The sequence below is a fragment of the Chionomys nivalis genome, chromosome 9, assembly GCF_950005125.1.
Source record: "Chionomys nivalis chromosome 9, mChiNiv1.1, whole genome shotgun sequence".
Taxonomy (NCBI): Eukaryota; Metazoa; Chordata; class Mammalia; order Rodentia; family Cricetidae; genus Chionomys; species Chionomys nivalis.
Genome location: NC_080094.1, coordinates 82,888,357 through 82,905,499, shown reverse-complemented (window position 1 = coordinate 82,905,499; position 17,143 = coordinate 82,888,357). Strand labels below are relative to the sequence as shown.

At 43.0% G+C, this 17,143-nt stretch overlaps 1 protein-coding gene across 9 annotated transcripts in view; it reads left to right on the top strand.

Annotated features, from left to right (window-relative positions):
• The first annotated feature begins 7,674 nt into the window (after nt 1-7,674).
• Ambra1 (autophagy and beclin 1 regulator 1) overlaps nt 7,675-17,143 on the top strand; it is a 199,627-nt gene continuing 190,158 nt past the window's right edge. For 5 of the 9 annotated variants that reach the window (XM_057780608.1, XM_057780615.1, XM_057780614.1 and 2 more), the window contains exon 1: nt 7,743-7,882. The gene's annotated coding sequence lies outside the window, so the exon portion shown is untranslated. The other 4 variants (XM_057780610.1, XM_057780612.1, XM_057780607.1 and 1 more) reach the window with 4 other exon arrangements.

Sequence of the window (17,143 nt, the reverse complement as noted above, 5' to 3'; positions counted from 1 at the left end):
GTCCCCATCCTTGTCCCCATCCTGTTTTATTTTCTAGATTCTACCAGGATTTTACAGAATTGTATATATAAGAGATGACAGACTCAAAATTAACATTCTCAAGTTCAAATTTCTTTGTTTAGTCTTTCTAAATTCTTCCCATGTGATTGACAGTGATAAGGTCTATTTTTAGGGGGATGGACTATCCTAGTTTGCTCAGGGCTGTCACAATTTTAGCACTGGAAGTTCTGTGTCCAGTTGATGATTATAACAGGAAGAAACTCGGGGGATCATTACCCTACTACTTGCAGGGGAGTAGCTCCACAAGGAGAACCTACTAGAACAACAACTAGCACAACAGTGAGCTATCGAGTGTTCCAGCTATCGTGCAAAAAAAAAAAAAAAAAAAAAAAAAAAGGCTATCAGCACATCCCAGGTTGGTGTGGACTCCTGCCCATAGCCTTTCTAGTTAGGAGCTCTCCAGTGTGAAAAGGATCCTAGAGGTTTGAAGATCTTTACTCTGATCTGATCTCTCTTGTTTGGTCTGATTAGACCAACGTCGTCTTTGTCAGAACAAGCAGTCATTTATTGTAAAGTTGAAGGTTAATTCCACACTCAGAAAATCTTCCCAAAGGAAGTTGATGGAGTTATTGGTGGATGAAGCCATTTCTTTCTTTCTTTCTTTCTTTCTTTCTTTCTTTCTTTCTTTCTTTCTTTCTTTCTTTCTTTCTTTCCTTTTTTTCTCTGAGCATATAGAAGTTTATAACATACCAACTAAGCACTGCACCTCTAAGCAACGTTTAGTTCACAAATCATGTTACCCATATTCTCACAGAGTAGTCTAACCTCAGCTTTTCAAGTATCTCCATTTGCAAATGATACTTTTACATGTATGTGTAAAACTACAAGTGTTTTTTTTCCCTCAAAATAAGATGTCTGCAGGGATGTAGCGTGTTTACTCTGTTGATAGAGTGCTTGCCTAAGATGCACAAAACTCTGGGCTCAGTTCCTAGCGCTCTAATAAACTGGTCAAGATCACGTAGTGTTGTACTCTAGCGTCCAAACACCGAGGAAGAGTCGCCCCCAGAGACCACCTCACACACCACAGCTGATGCAAAAGCATGAGGATTTTATTAATTCTGTCATGACAGGGTTGCTCAGCATTCGGGAAGCCGAGAGACCTCGAATAGCTGCCACAACTATTTTTAAAGGAGAAGGCCACAGAAGCAAGGGGGGTTGTGATTGGCTTATTCAAAAGGGCTATTACCAATAATTGGCTGGAGAGCTGTTGCCAGATCAGATGGGGTAAGAGGTCATTTTGACCCCGTTTCCCAGGGGACCGAATCAAAACATGTATATGGGTAATTAATTGTTCAGGAACTGAGTACGAGCATGTGTAGCTGTTAGGTCCTTGGTTCCCAGGGGAGGAGGGGAAGCACTATGGCATGGAGGCTGAGAGGATTCAGAATTGTCAGAAATGGCTTCAGAACTGTCTTAAAGTCTTACAGTAGTATTTAGGAGGTAGAGAAGAGTCAGGAGTTCAAGGTCAGCCTTGGCCACACAGCTAGTCTGGAATTCATGACACCCTATCTCCAAAGTTTACACATTTTAAAAAACTGAAAACTTCAGACTGGGAGGTGGTGGTGCACACCTTTAATCCCAGCACTCCGGAAGCAGAGGCAGGCGGATCTCTGTGAGTTCAAGGCCAGCCTGGTCTACAGAGCAAATTCCAAGGACCAGGCTCTGGGCTGTCTGCTGTCTTTCCACTGGCTGTTGAAAAGGTTAGAGCAATCTCTATCTTCAGGGGGAGGTATACACAGGATTCCTTGAGGGAATAATTTTCCCTTTCCAGGGAGAGCTTATTTTCCCCTTTATTGCTCTGCCATCCACTACGTCTTTCACCCTTTAGTAAGTTGTTTTGGCTTTGAAGCCTTCTGGAGACTCAGACTCACAAGGACTCACAGCCACCGAATTTGACAGTCAGTTTTTTCCCCCTACAAATTCTAGCTCTGGACAAATCTTGCCACATTTCTTTGTGGGGAGCCTCTTATTCTAGTTATGTTTCTATTGCTGTGATAAAACACCACAACCAAAAGTAACTCGAGGAGGAAAAGGTTTATTTCAGCCTACACTTCCAAACTCAGTCTTTTATCTAAGGTTCCTTCAGTTGGAGGCAAGAACTGAAATAGAGATCATGAAGGATAGCTGCTTTCTGGCTTTGCTGCTCAGACAGCATGGTAGTTTAAATGTAATTAGCCCCCATAAAATCATATTAGCATATTAGGAGGTATGGCTTTGTTGGAGTAGGTATGACCTTGGAGGAGGTGTGTCACTAAAGAGGCAGGCTTTGAGGACTCATATATGCTCAAGTTGCGCCCAGTGACTTAGACCTCTTCCTGTTGCCTACTGATCAACATGTAGGACTCTCAACTTCAGTACCGTGTTTGCCTGGACACCACCATGGCCTACCATCATGATAATGGACCAAACCTCTGACACTGTAATTAAATGTTTCCTTATAAGAGTTGCTGTGGGGGCTGGAGAGATGGCTCAGTGGTTAAGAGCATTGCCTGCTCTTCCAAAGGTCCTGAGTTCAATTCCCAGCAACCACACAGTGGCTCACAACCATCTGTAATGAGGTCTGGTGCCCTCTTCTGACCTGCAGGCACACACACAGACAGAATATTGTATACATAATAAAAATAAAAAAAAAAAAAGAGTTGCTGTGGTCATGGTGTCTCTTCACAGCAATAGAAACTTTAACTAAGACAACATGCTTTTTCTCTTTGTGTGTTTTTTGTTTTGTTTTTGTTTTTTCGAGACAGGGTTTCTCTGTGGTTTTGGAGCCTGTCCTGGAACTAGCTCTTGTAGACCAGGCTGGCTTTGAACTCACAGAGATCCGCCTGCCTCTGCTTCCCAAGTGCTGGGATTAAAGGTGTGCGCCACCACCGCCCGGCTTTTTCTTCGTTTTTTTTTTTTTGTTGTTTTTTTTTGTTTTTTTGTTTTTTTTTTTTGTTTATTGAGACAGGGTTTCTCTATATAACACTAACAGTCCTGGCTATCCTGGAACTCACTTTGTAGACCAGGCTGGCTTTGAACTCACAAAGATCCAACTGCCTCTGCTTCCTGAGTTCTGGGGTTAAAGGTATTCACCGCTTATATCACCCAGGATCAGTGCTACCCAGTGCTCAGGGGTAGCACTGCCTGCAATGGGCTGGATCCTCCTAATCAATCATTAAGTAAATGCCCTACAGACTTGTCTACATGCTAATTTTATGGCAGCATTTTCTCAATTGAAGATCCTCTTTCCAGATATTTCTAGCTTGTCTCAATTTGACAAAAAACTAAGCAGAACACCTTTCTATCAGGTTTTTCTTTTTCTCAGCTTCTCTTGATTACTTCAACACTTCATGAACATAATTTACATTTCATTTTAAACACTTAGAGCCACTAGAGCATCTCCTACTCTTTAAAGATCATGTCCTTGTGGATACAAGGCTCAGAAAAGCCACTGAAGCCCTGTTCCCTGATGAATTAGCCTCTCCTTCTCCCTCCCTCCTCTCTCTTTTTTATTATTATTATTATTTTTGGTGTTCTAGTGTGCTTTCTGTTTTCTATTGTGATAAACAGCATGACCAAAAATTACCTGGGAGAGGATTCATTTCATCTTACACTTCACACTCTGTTATTGAGGGAGATGATGGAGGAATGCCACTTACTGGCTTGTTCCTCTGGCTCAGTCAGATGTTCTACACAACTATATGTGAGTCCATCTCCAGAGGATCTAACGCCTCTGCCTTCATGTGCCTGTTCTCATATGCACTTACCTATACTCGGCACTCACATATACATAATTAAGAAAAAACATCAATCTTCCAAATAGAGGACCAAAATTCCGTTCCCAGCATCTACATCAGGAGGCTCAGAGTCATCCATAACCACAGCTCCAGAGGATTCCAAGCTCTTTTTCTGGCCTTTGTGGGCACCTACAACCATGAAGTATACACATACACACATACTAAAATAAATCATTAACAAGGTCTTCCCCACTGGGCAGTGGGTGGTGCATGCCTTTAATCCCAGCACTCTTTGTGAGTTCCTGATCTACAAAGTGAATCAGGACAGCCAGGGTTACAGAGTGAAGAAACCCTATCTTGAAAAAAGAAATCTTCCCCAATTCAGGCAGTTTAGATGTAGAGTAGTTCCTGATTACGCTAGGCCACTGTCTGCATGCTGAATCATACATTTTTTCCCTCTGTATTAAATGTTCGATCACACAGGATTTTCTGTTACTTCTACCACCCCCAACTCACTCCTACACACCATCCAATTTTTCCTATGGGTTCTAAGTTTTCAGATCCTAGAAGAGAGTCTTCTGTAGAACTCTAAAATAACTCTAAAGCCATTTCTGACAACTCAGGCCTCTCAGCAGTAGTGCCCCCTCCCCTGGGAACCAGGAATCTAACAATTACCCACACACGTACTGAAATGTTGGGAACTTTCCATTTCCCTGAGTCTTTGTGAATGTTCTCCAGAAATTGGGGCAAGATAACCTTTAAGATATTGACTCAGTTCCTGATGTATGTGCCAGGTGGGAGGCCTCCCGGAGACTTGATTTGACTCAGCCTCTGGGAAAGGGATCAAAGTGACCCTCAGATGTTTCCTCTTATCTGGCAACCACTCTCCAGCCAATTATTGGTAATAGCCCTTTTGAATAAGCCAATCATAATAGTCAAAGAACAACCCCAGACACCCCCCTTGCTTCTGTGGCTTTTTCCTTTAAAAGTAGCCTGTACCAGCTATTCAGGGTCTTTCTAGCCTCTCTAATGCTGAAAGACCCTGTCATGACAGAATTAATAAAATCCTCATGCTTTTACATCAGCTGTGGTGTGAGAGATGGTCTCTTGGGGTGACTCCTCCTCGGTGATTGGACACTAGGGTCCAACACTTAGCACAATCTAATTTGTATTCTTTCCCTTATGGAAGAAACAGAAAACTGTTATCGTTGTCTGTAGTGATATTTCATTTGTTATATGAAATATATATATATATAATATATATGCTTTTTTTTTTTTAAACAAAATTTCTCAGTAGCAATGGAGCCAGTCCTAGAACTCACTCTGTAGACCAGGCTGGCCTTGAACCCATAGATATCCACCTGCCTCCCAGGTGCTGGGATTAAAGGAGTGCCCATTTATCAAGGAGACACATACTCCATATCTTATAGGTCAGAAGTTCTCAACTTGTGGGTTGCAACCCTTTTGAGGGTTGAATGACCCTTCCACAGGCATCAAATAAGACTATTGGAAAACCCAGATATTTACATTATGATTCATAAGGATATCAAAATTAGCTGTGAAGTAGCAACAAAAGTAATTTTGTGGTTGGGGTCATCTCGACAGGAGGATCTGTGTTTAAGGGTGGCAGCATTAGGAAGGTTGATATAAAGACAGTCCACAAATACTCCACCTTCACAGGAGCAGCAGCTCAGTCACTTGTCACCCACAGCAGGGACAAAGCAATAGCATCATAGCGAGAAGACTTCTCTTTCTCAGCTGTTCAGGTTCCAAGTGATGCCTGACTTTTCCTGGAGAGATAGGAACAAAACACCTATTCATCCTAAATGAGGCATCAATGGCAGACTAAATAAATAATTCCATTCAAGTCTAGCTTGATTCAGTGAGTTTAACCTGAGGGTTGCTTACAGGAGCATTAGCATTTACAGCAGCTACACCACTCAAGAGTCTCTGTCTTCTTCAGCAATTAACTACTTATATGTCCTTAAGTAGAGGAAGGACATTGTACACTAAGTCCTGAGGCTCCTTCTCCACCAGGGGATATTATGCCCCCATGGGCCCAATCTTATGAGGAGCTTATGTAAGTAATCAGAGCTGCATTGATTTCAAGAATAAAATCTTTTTGTTTGCGTGTGTCCAATATGACCTAATCATAAATTATAATGCTATAATTGTCTCTTCTCAAGAGTATCAAATGCCTATCACATGAAAAAAATACCTAGAGACAACATATAGATAGATTCCAGAGTAAGGAGCTTGGCCAGTACAATAGTTAGAAACAGCTGCTAATCAGATATGGTGGCAAACACTTGTAATCGCAACCGGTGGAAGGCAGAGGGAGGAAGAGAATGAGTTGGAAGCAATATGGACTACATAGTGAGATTCTGTCTGAAAAACAACAAAAAGGAAGCCAGGCGTGGTCACTTATAATCCCAACACTCAGGAAGCTGAGGCAGAAGAATTGCCTTGAGTTGGAGGACAGCTTGGGTTACATGGTGAGTTCCAAGTTAGCCAGGCTACCGAGTGGAGCGCTCATCTCAATCCCTCAGGCACAGCACAAACCCACTCGTGGTGCATCCCTGTCATTTGCAGTACTTGGAACAGGGCAGCAAGCACATCAGAATTTCAAAGTCAAATTCTGTGTAGTAGGCTACACAGAATTCAAGACCAGAGTACACTACATTAAGTCCCGACCCTAAAACCCAGTTAGTTAACTAAAAGCCCATTTGTGGTCTGTAGTTTTAGATTGTTCTAAGAAAATAAAAGAGAAGTACGTATACTTCAAGAAAGAACTCTGTGAGTTTGAGGCCAGCCTGGTCTACAGAGCCAATTCTAGGACAGCCAAGGTTACATAGAAAAACCCTGTCTCTAAAAACCAGAGAGAAAGTGTATGTGTGTGTGTGTGAGAGAGAGAGAAAGAGAGAGAGAGAGAGAGAGAGAGAGAGAGAGAGAGAGAGAGAGAGAGAGAGAGAGAGAGAGAGAGAGAGAGATTGTTTTTAAATAACAGGGGCTGGAGAGATGGCTCAGTGGTTAAGAGCATTGCCTGCTCTTCCAAAGGTCCTGAGTTCAATTCCCGGCAACCACATGGTGGCTCACAACCGTCTGTAATGGGTCTGGTGCCCCCTTCTGGTCTGCAGACATACATACAGACAGAATATTGTATACTGTATACATAATAAATAAATAATTAAAAAAAAATTAAATAACAATACAGGAACTTTTCCCTCCCACCTTAAGTTTTTCCATTTTCTCTTGGATTTGTTTGTAAAACTGGAGCATTCATAGAGATTGTTCACTGTTTTCTTCATTTCACCCGTCTCTTATTCCATGCACCTTACAGCTCTGACAGGAAACTAAGAATCAAGAGTTGAAGTCATTTGTTCAATTAGGCTAAGTAGTGTGAAAACCTACGTGTAAAGCAGTCGTTGAGCTATTAAGACGAGTTTTATTCTGCTATGATTTGATCTTCAACCAAAAATCTCACAAAAGACTAATTATTTTTTTCGCTTAAGACCTTAAGACGAGGTTTCATATAGCCGAGGTTGGCCTCGCGCTCACTCTGAGGATGACTTTGAACTCCGAATCCTTATGTCTCCTCCTCTTCCTAAAATGCCGGGATTACAGGCGTGCGCCCGTCTCAAAACTTTAGTTCTCTAAATTACTTAAACACTTGGCCACCAACAGAAAATGGCAGAATCACACACAGTTTATGATATAGCTTACGATCTGGATTTGTTTATTTATGCCTGGGACTGCAGCCGGCCCTGCATCAAGACCTGAGCATTGTTCGGCACTCGGCTGCGGTTCCTTGAACGATTGCTGGGCGCTCTTCCTTTGATGTCTGGGCGTTCGTGTATTCTGTGATCTTTTGCGGCGTCTTGGTTGATGTCTCTAGAGCGGCGGCGGCGGCTGCGGCGGCAGCGGCAGCGGCGGCGGCGGTGCCAGGTTCAGAACTGAGTGAGTTATTCCGGAGGCCCCGGGCTCTGGCCGCTTTCTCCCGCCGGTCGGCTGAGCGGATCCCTCGCTTCCTTCGGCCCCTTCCCGCCTTCCGTCCGTAGCCCGCTGCGTCCGCTGGCCTTCGGGCCGAGCTCTCACCCGTCTCGCAGGTAGGCCCGGGAGGAGCCTGGCAGGCCCGCTCCGGCATCCTTCCGGTGCGGGCAGGAGGAGACCTTGGCGCCGGCCGGTGGGCGAGCGCGCGGCCCGACGGGCGGCTCGGCGTAAAGGTGGTTGCGCCCGGGGGCGCGGCCGGAGGGCGGCCCGGAACTCAGCAAGAAGCCGGAAGGAGGGAGAGAGATGCTGAGGCTGCCGGCTGGGTTCAGTACAGTGGGGATGTTGGGGCCTGGACGGGTGTCGTCACCCCCAGATTGTGGGAGTTGGCTCCCTTAGACCCTATTCCCTTTCTCCTTTTTCCCAGCTCAGGGCTCCGAACGTCAGGCCTCCGTTGCTCTGGGGACCCCCCACTGAGTCCAGCCTCAGAGGGCCTCTTTGAGTCGCTGGAGGCTTGTGAAACAGGCCCTCTGGTTCGTTGGAATGAAATGCCACGTTCTAGCTTATATGGGGCAGGGAAACTGAGGCAGAGGTGTAGACGTGACTTTTCCCTATGAATCCGACAGATCATTAAATGCACTTTAAGGTTTTTTTTTTTTTTGGTCTTTAACGGTTTACTCTTCTCTTTTTCCTCTTTTTCTCCTTCTCAGTTTTTACATACAGTGACTTTTCATTTGATCGTTTGGAACTCCTCTTAGAAACATATATTCTGTCACCGGAGGCTTCAGAAGTTAAACAAGTGATATTTTTTTCTGAATTTGGTTTTTCAAAGTTTGTATCACTTTAGCAAAAGTAGCAAGGAAATTTTGTTTGCTTCCACTTCCCCTCTGATTGATACTGATCCACTCTTCAGCCCTCTTTGGAACTTTCTGCTATGGTGTTAAGTCTTAGTGCCTGATGGAAGATTGTCAAGACTTTGAATTTAGGTTCTTGTCAAGGTCTTTTCTAGGAATCCAAGAAGTCTCTTGTGAAACAATTTTTGTTTTTGCTTTTCATATTTGGTTAGTGGTTTAGTCACTTTCTACTCAAGAGTTCAGAAGTGTGTGTGTAGAAATTATTCAAACAGATAATTAAATTGTCAGTTCCATTATGTTTCTCTTTTCCAACTTGGAAACATTAAGGTCTAAGGGTTTTTTGTTAATTTCGTTTTCATTGGATCAAATGTCATGATCTTAATCTGTCATTGTTTGTTGAAAAAAAAGGGCTTGGAGGTTATTATGGGCTGGATAAGTTTGCACAGAGTGTAGAATTCGTAGGTGTACGTCTTTATGGAGTACAAATTCGGAAAGTCTACTTCTACACAATTTTAGGATGCCTTTTATGACTTTTAGAGAGATAATAGATTTTTTTTGTTTCTTTGATTTTTTTTAATGGGTGTGTGTAAGGTCAGTGGGATTTACTGTTCTTTCCCTTCTTTTGTAGTGCTGGGAATTTTTAACCCATGTATGTGCTTGCCATGGAGCTGCACCCCCTAGGCCTGAGAGCAGCAAGATTTAAGTAAAGGTTATCTACCACCTACCTACTACCTACCTACCGTCTATCCACAGTGTGTCTGTCTCTCAGTCTGCACATGCGTGTGCCCTGCGATGTATGTAAAGGACAGTTTTCAGGACTCAGTTCTTTCTTTCCACCACATGATTCCCAAGTGAATTCAGGTCATCTGGCTTGCCAGCAATCCCCTTTTATCTTCTGAGCCATTTCGGTGGTCCATGAAAATCAAATCCTTTGATAATGAGCTATTTCTTAGTTACCAGGACCTTGCTACTTTTTATAAGGGATTGGTGAAGTAGACTCTAGTGGGTAACTAAGCTAAGATTATGTAGTTTTTGAAACAAACTTTTATTATGGAAAAATGCAAAAGAATGTAGAGGCAGAAGTAACATAGTCCACTGGAATTGATGGATCCTGCGTGGGATTTATTGTTTTAGGTTGTGTCTTAGTGACTCCTAATGAATGCCAGATAAGAAATGGAAATTGCTGTGTATGTCATGAAGAAGGTTGGAAACATCATATAATGTTTGTGCTTATTTCTGTTGATTTATCTTATGTATATGATACTCCATCTGCATATATACCTGCGGACCAGAAGAGGGCATCAGACCTCATAGATGGTTGTGAGCCATTGTGTGGGTGCTGGGAATTGAACTCAGGACCTCTGGAAAAGCTGCCAATGCTTTTAATTGCTGAGCTATCTCTCCAGCCCCATTATGTTTCTCTAAGAAATAACTAGTAGAGGGTTATATTGAATTGAGGCGTATAGAGAACTTGGTAGGGGGTGAGGCTACAGGATTTGAGACTCTTAAGTGTCTCTAATTTTTCCTACTCTTTTTTAAAGTGTAATTTATTTTTATTTTATTTGCATTGGTGTTTTGCTACATGTATGTCTGTGTGAGAGTATCACATCTTGGAGTAAGTTGCCATGTGGGTGCTAGGATTTGAACCCAGGTCCTCTGGAAGAGTAGTCAGTGTTCTTAACCACTGAGCCATCTCTCCAGACCTTTTTCCTACAAGTTTCACCTAATTTTTTTCTAAGGATTTTTAAAAAAATTTATTATGTATATAGTGTTCTGTCTGCATGTATGATGTTGTGAGCCACCATGTGGTTTCTGGAAATTGAACTCAGGATCTCTGGAGAGCAGTCAGTGCTCTTAAACTCTGAGCCACCTCTCCAGCCCCTACTTGATTAATTCTTGTGTGCTTTTTTTTGTTTATTTTTTAAATTTTTTTTGAGGCAGGGTCTATCTCTTGCATCAGATTTACTGTGTAGCTGAGGATGATCTTGAGCGCCTTGATCTTCCCGCTTCTGCCTCTCCAGTACTGGGCTCACCCGTGTGAACCACAGCTTGAAGCTAAATCCTGGGGTCGACCAAAGTCATTTTGGGTTGTCTCCTGACGTTTCAGAAACGTTCACATTATGACTGATTATTCTGTATTTTGGTAAGATGGTTCTTGGGGATAATTAAGAGATAGAGGCTTCAAACAGATGTGGTTGTACATACCTTAAATTCCAACTCTCCAGGCATTGAGGCAGTAGGATTGGGAATTGAGTTCTAGGTCAGCCTGAGTTACATCCTAAGGCTGTCTTAAGAAACAAGCAAACAAAAACAACAACAAAAGAACAAATGCAAAGCAAAAAGGATAAAAGCCTGTGACCACAATCACTGAAATAAAATGCTTATTTTTACTAAGAGAGCAAAAGCCTATGTCATTATACTGTATAGTCTGTAGTGTACTCAGTGTGTATGAAGGAAATAAGACTTTCATTCTTTTGGTTATTTATCCTTTATTAATTAACTAAATTAATTATTTAATTTATCCTTTATTAAGCTTTATTAATGCCGAATCCAAACTTTTTTTTTTTAAATATTTATTTATTTATTATGTATACAATGTTCTGTCTGTGTGTATGCCTACAGGCCAGAAGAGGGCACCAGACCTCATTACAGATGGTTGTGAGCCACCATGTGGTTGCTGGGAATTGAACTCAGGACCTTTGGAAGAGCAGGCAATGCTCTTAACCGCTGAGCCATCTCTCCAGCCCCCTGAATCCAAACTTTTATGAGCTTCATTCAGTATCGTCATGAATGGCATAGTTTAATTCAATAATTTGTCTCATCTATCTCACTTTTAAAGAAATTAGAAAAAAATCAACATATCAAGGTCTCCTTTTTTAAAGATAGGTCTCAACTTGATAAAGTTATTTTGGAATAAGATATAAATGTTTTTGTCCTGTGGTTTAACACACTCAAAGCCAACGGGAAAGTGTAACAAACTGAAGTCCGCCAGTTGTCTTCATCTTTAGCTCTCCCTCCTCAAGCTCAGTGCTTTCAGTTCTCGACCTCTGCTTGTCCAGAAGTCTGCCCTGACTCTGGCTAACTTACAGGGTTTTGTTTGTTTGTTTGTTTGTCTCTTTTTTAGCCTTTCACTCCCAGGTTAATTAGAGCTTGAGCCACCTTAGGATGACTGGAGGAATTCTTCCTTTCCCCATGAAAGGCATTATACATGTTTGGAATTGGATGCTGCCTCTCTTAGTTTAGATACCATTCCTTCATGGAATCCTTGTCTGAATCTGCAGTAGACAATTTTTAGGTGCCTCATTCACCTAGTCCTGAGAGTGTTTCATCTATTACCCTTGTTTGACCCTCCAGTCAGACATGCTTGACAAAGTTGCTACATTTGCGTCAGATTGACTTCTACAGGCTGAAGGCCTTAAAGCCACAATGGCACAATGTGTGTCTTCTTATGGTGACCTCCAGTGACGTTCCCTTTGTCACACTTTTCTTCTGCTCCTGAAACCAGAGAGACCATGTCTTGATTAGGGTTTCTTTTGTTGTGATAAAACACTATGACCAAAAACAATTTGGGGAGGAAATTTGCTTAATCCTTGCACATCGAAGTCCTTCCTCAGTCATTTAAGGAAATCAGGGAGGAACTCAAGGCATGGGCCTGGAGGCAGACACTGGGGCTGAGGTCTTTTTTTTTTTTTTTTTTTTGTTTTCCCAGCCTCTGCCTCCGAGTGCTGGGATTAAAGGCGTGCGCCACCACTGCCTGGCGAGGGGCTGAGGTCTTGAGGAATGCTCCTTCTTGGCTTCTCATGGCTTGCTCAGTTTGCTGTTTTACACGTCCCAAGATGGTTCTGCCCGCACTGTACTGGGCCCTCTCAGTCATTAATAAAGAAGATGCCCCCACAGGCTTGCCTACAAACCAATCTGATGGAGGCATCTTCTCAAAGTTCCTCTTCCCAGATAACTGTAACTTGTGTGAAGTTCACAAAACTAGAGAACACAGACCAAAACTATCTTTTTTCTTTTGAGAAGTTATGATTAGTAGCTGAGAGATAGTTCAGTGGATAAGGAAGGACCTGAGAGTTTGAATCCTTAGCATTCTTTTTGTTTGTTTGTTTGAGACAGGGTTTCTCTGTAACAGCTCTGGCTGTCCTGGAATTCACTTTGTAGACCAGGCAGGTCTTGAACTCTCAGAGATCCACCTACCCCTGCCTCCAGAGTGCAGCAATTATAGGTGTGTGCCACCACTGCCAGGTTTTCCTTAACATTCTTTTTTTTTTTTTTTTTTGGTTTTTCGAGACAGGGTTTCTCTGTGGCTTTGGAGCCTGTCCTGGAACTAGCTCTGTAGACCAGGCTGGTCTCGAACTCCCAGAGATCCGCCTGCCTCTGCCTCCCGAGTGCTGGGATTAAAGGCGTGCGCCACCACCGCCCGGCTTTCCTTAACATTCTTATGTCAAAAGCCAGACAGAGCCGGGTGATGGTGGTGGCAGAGGCAGAGTTGGGTGCAAGTCTTTAATCCCTGGGCAGGTAGAGGCAGTCTGATATCTGAGTTCAAGGCCAATCTGGTCTACAGAGTAGTTCCTGGACAGCCAGGTCTACACGGAGGAACTCTGCTTCAAACAAACAAACAAACAAACAAACAAACAAAAAGCCAAACATGGTCATATATGCCTGTGACCCTATTCTTACCCAAATGTTCTGGTACATATGGTTATAGTAGGGTTTTATGGGACTCCACCTTTTTTTTTCCCCCTGATTTATTTATTTGGTGTGTATGTTTTGCCTGTCCATATGTATGTGCACCATGTCAGTGCCTGGTAAAGTGGGAGTTCAGAAAAGACTCTTGCGATCCTCTGGAGCTAGAGTTAAGGATGGATGTGAGTCATCGTGTGTATGCTGGGAACTAGACTTGGGTCCTTTGCAAGAGCAACAAGTGATCTTAACTGCTGAGCCATCGCTCCAGCCCTGGACCCAGTTTTAGTAAAGCTTGAAACACTTTGGTAGGACCAAGGCTTCAGGCTATACCAGAGTGCAATAGTTGACTGTATTGTAATATTTCTTTTTTAGTGAAAGTGTATGTGTGTGAAATTGCTTTAAACAAGATAAACTGGGTGGGTGGCACACACTTTTAATCCCAGCACTCGGGAGGCAGAGGCAGACGGATCTCAGAGTTGGGTCAGTCTGGTCTACAGAGCAAGTTCCAGGACAGTCAGGGCTACACAGAGAGAACCTGTTTGGAAAACAAACAAAATTAATAATAATAAAAAGGCCTGGTAAGGGTAAAGGTACTTTCCACCAAACCTGATGATCTGAGTTCCATTCCAGGACCCACTGGGTGTAATGGGAGAACCTTCTTTTGCAAGTTGTCTTTTGATTATCACATGTATGCTGTTGCATGCATTGTCTCATGTGTCATTTTTGGTTCCTTTACTCTCCTTCCAATAATTAGATATGATGATGATGATAATAAAAACCCCAGCAGTCGTGAACTCGTCTTTCATTAAAAAAATAAAAAGAATTAAAAGAATTGTTCAAGTGTTACTTTTGTGCTATCATAGAACAGCAATCTTAGATGCCATTTGGGTTAGTCTTTCTACTTTCAAGGAAGACTTATGGTAGTCATGGAGGATAGAGGTGAGTGAACACAGGCCAACCCAGGATGAGCTTCCCACTGCATGAAGAGCATCGGTGGTTCATTGCTGCAGTTCTTGCCTTCCCATTGTGCATGTAGACAGGCATCTGTGTTTGGAACTGCTATTTTGGGTGCTGCAGACCTCCCCTCCTTGCAGTTAGTCTTGGCTTCTGTGTTTGTAGGTAAGGGGTAAATACTTTCTGGCTTGTTCTTAGAACTAATAAGATACTTCTCTAGATCAATGTTTTTAGAAAGGGTTTCTCTGTGTAACAGTCCTAGCTGTCCTGGGACTTGCTTTGTAGACCAGGCTGGCCTCAAACGCATAGAGATCCGCCTGCCTCAGCCTCCCGAGTGCTGGGATTAAAGACATGCACCACCACCGCTTGGCTGTTTTTGCATTTTGAGACAGGTATTATGTAGCCCAGAATGTCCTTGAATTCCCAATTCTGTTACTTCTACCTTCCAAATACTGGGATTACAAGCATGAGCTAACTAACACACCTGGTCTTTGCAGTACCAGAGATCAAATCAGGACTTTGTGCTTGCCAGGCAAAAACTCTCTCAGTTGAGCTACATCCCCAACCCCCTCATCAAACTATGTTATGTTTTCATCACGTACCTTTCAGGCTTGCTTATTTTCTGTAACTACTTTTTGAAAGCTCATTACCTACATTAGATCAATGATGTGTTTATTTCAGGGCAAAGTGTAGTTGAGTAGGAATCTGCTGAAGAGACGAAGGAGTGAGGTAGGCAATAGTGTTCCTTTCATGGCAGCCATGCTCTCCCTGGAAGGCTGCAGGCGTGGTATCATAACTCCTTATATTCCTTTTCCGCCATCTCAGTGAAAATCTGTCCCCCCCCTTTTTTCTGAGATAGGTCTTTGTTTTTTGTTTGTTTGTTTGTTTTAAGACAGGGTTTCTTTTGTAGCTTTAGAACTTGTTCTGGATCTCAATCTGTAGACCAGGCTAGCCTCAAATTCAGACAGAGGTCCACCTGTCTCTGCCTCCCAAGTGCTGGGATTAAAGATGTGTGCCACCGCCGCCTGGTTCTGAGATAGGTCTTACTGTGTTGTCCAAGTTGAACTCCAGTTCATAATCCTCCCTCCTTAGCTTCCTAAGTGTTAGGATTACAGGCTGCTCCACTATGCCTGGCTCCTGTAGAAATTTTCACTAAGACTGGTGCCTGTACTATTTGTCTGAATCTGTATGGTGACGTTGGTTTTGATACGTTTGTTTGTTTGTTTTTGGTTTTTCAAGACAGGGTTTCTCTGTAGCTTTGGAGCCTGTCCTGGAACTAGCTCTTGTAGACCAGGCTGGTCTCGAACTCACAGAGATCCGCCTGCCTCTGCCTCACAAGTGCTGGGATTAAAGGCGTGTGCCACCATCGCCCTGCAACTTCTCAGTTTAATCTGTTAAAATATACAGTTGTGCCGGGCGGTGGTGGCCTATGTCTTTAATCCCAGCACTCGAGGCCAGAGTTCGAGGCCAGCCTGGTCTATAAGAACTAGTTCCAGGAAAGGCTCCAAAGCTACAGAGAAACCCTGTCTTGAAAAAAACAAAATAAAAACAAAAACAAAAACAAAAACAAACTCTTATATATTGAACACTGTGCCCAATGGTACAGTAAAGATTCTGTGTCATTGATTCAATTTTTTGCATTATACTTTTATGATGTAGGTACCCTATTTTTTTTTTTTTTTTGGTTTTTCGAGACAGGGTTTCTCTGTGGTTTTGGAGCCTGTCCTGGAACTAGCTCTTGTAGAACAGGCTGCTGCCTCCCAAGTAGGTACCCTATTTTTGTTCAAGATATGGTCGTGCTATGTACTCTAGGCTGGTCTTATAATCTTTCTGCCTCAGCTTTGTGAGTGCTGGGATTAGAGGCCAGCTGTAGGTTCTCTTACTCTCACCATTTTATAGGTATGGCATTTGTTGGCACATAGATGTGAAGTAGTTTCCTCTAGGTATACAGCTAGTTAGTATTGGGGTTTGAGCAGCTTGGTGCCATCATTTCCTGTTCTTGATCCCCTAGATTATAGGATTCTTCTCCCCGCTTCTCCATCTCCCCAAGACAGGGTCTTTCTGTGTAGCCCTGGCTGTTCTGGAACTCACTATGTAGACCAGGCCTGCTTCTGTCTCCTGAGTGCTGGGACAGGCATGTACCACCAGGCCTCGCTTAGTTATGTTTTATTTTGTTTTGTTTTGATGTGGGGTCTTGCAGTATGTTGTTTTTTGGCTTTGTCTTCACACAGTTGTATCCACTACCATGACCTGCTTTTGAATGAATGTCATGATCTAATATATACTTTTAAAACATTATGCTGGCTTCCATGTGAGGAATGGTTTGGAAAGAAAGAAATGGGGGAAGCATAGTTGGGAAGCAATTTAGTAGCCCAGGCAAAAGCTAATGATAGTTTAGATTAGGCTGTAGGCAGTAAATAGACAGATTCAGTATGTATTTTAGAATCAGTACAAACAAGACCTAATGATGGACTGGATGTGTGGGAGGAGGGAGGTGTCAGATGTGAGCATCTGGGTGGGGGAAGGCGCCACATTTCACATGGAAACAGTAGGAAGAAGAGTTTTCGATGAATTGAGAAGTGGAACGAAGACTTTGGTTTTGCTCACACCAAACATGAGATGCTGGTGAAGCACACGTGGAGACTTGGAGTAGGCTGTCTTTGACTGACTCAGAAAGTGGTGTTGGAGCTAAGTCTGGATGGGATTGGAAATGGATGAGCTCACCTAGGGAGAAGAATAGAGTAGGGTGAGGGGAGCTCAGGACGGAGTCCTAAGGATAAGGAAACATAAGAGGCTGTCACTGTAGAGGCAGAGATCAGCCCATTTCAAGACAGACACAGTCAGCTGTATTTTGTTGGATTTGGCAACCCAGATCATTGATGCTTA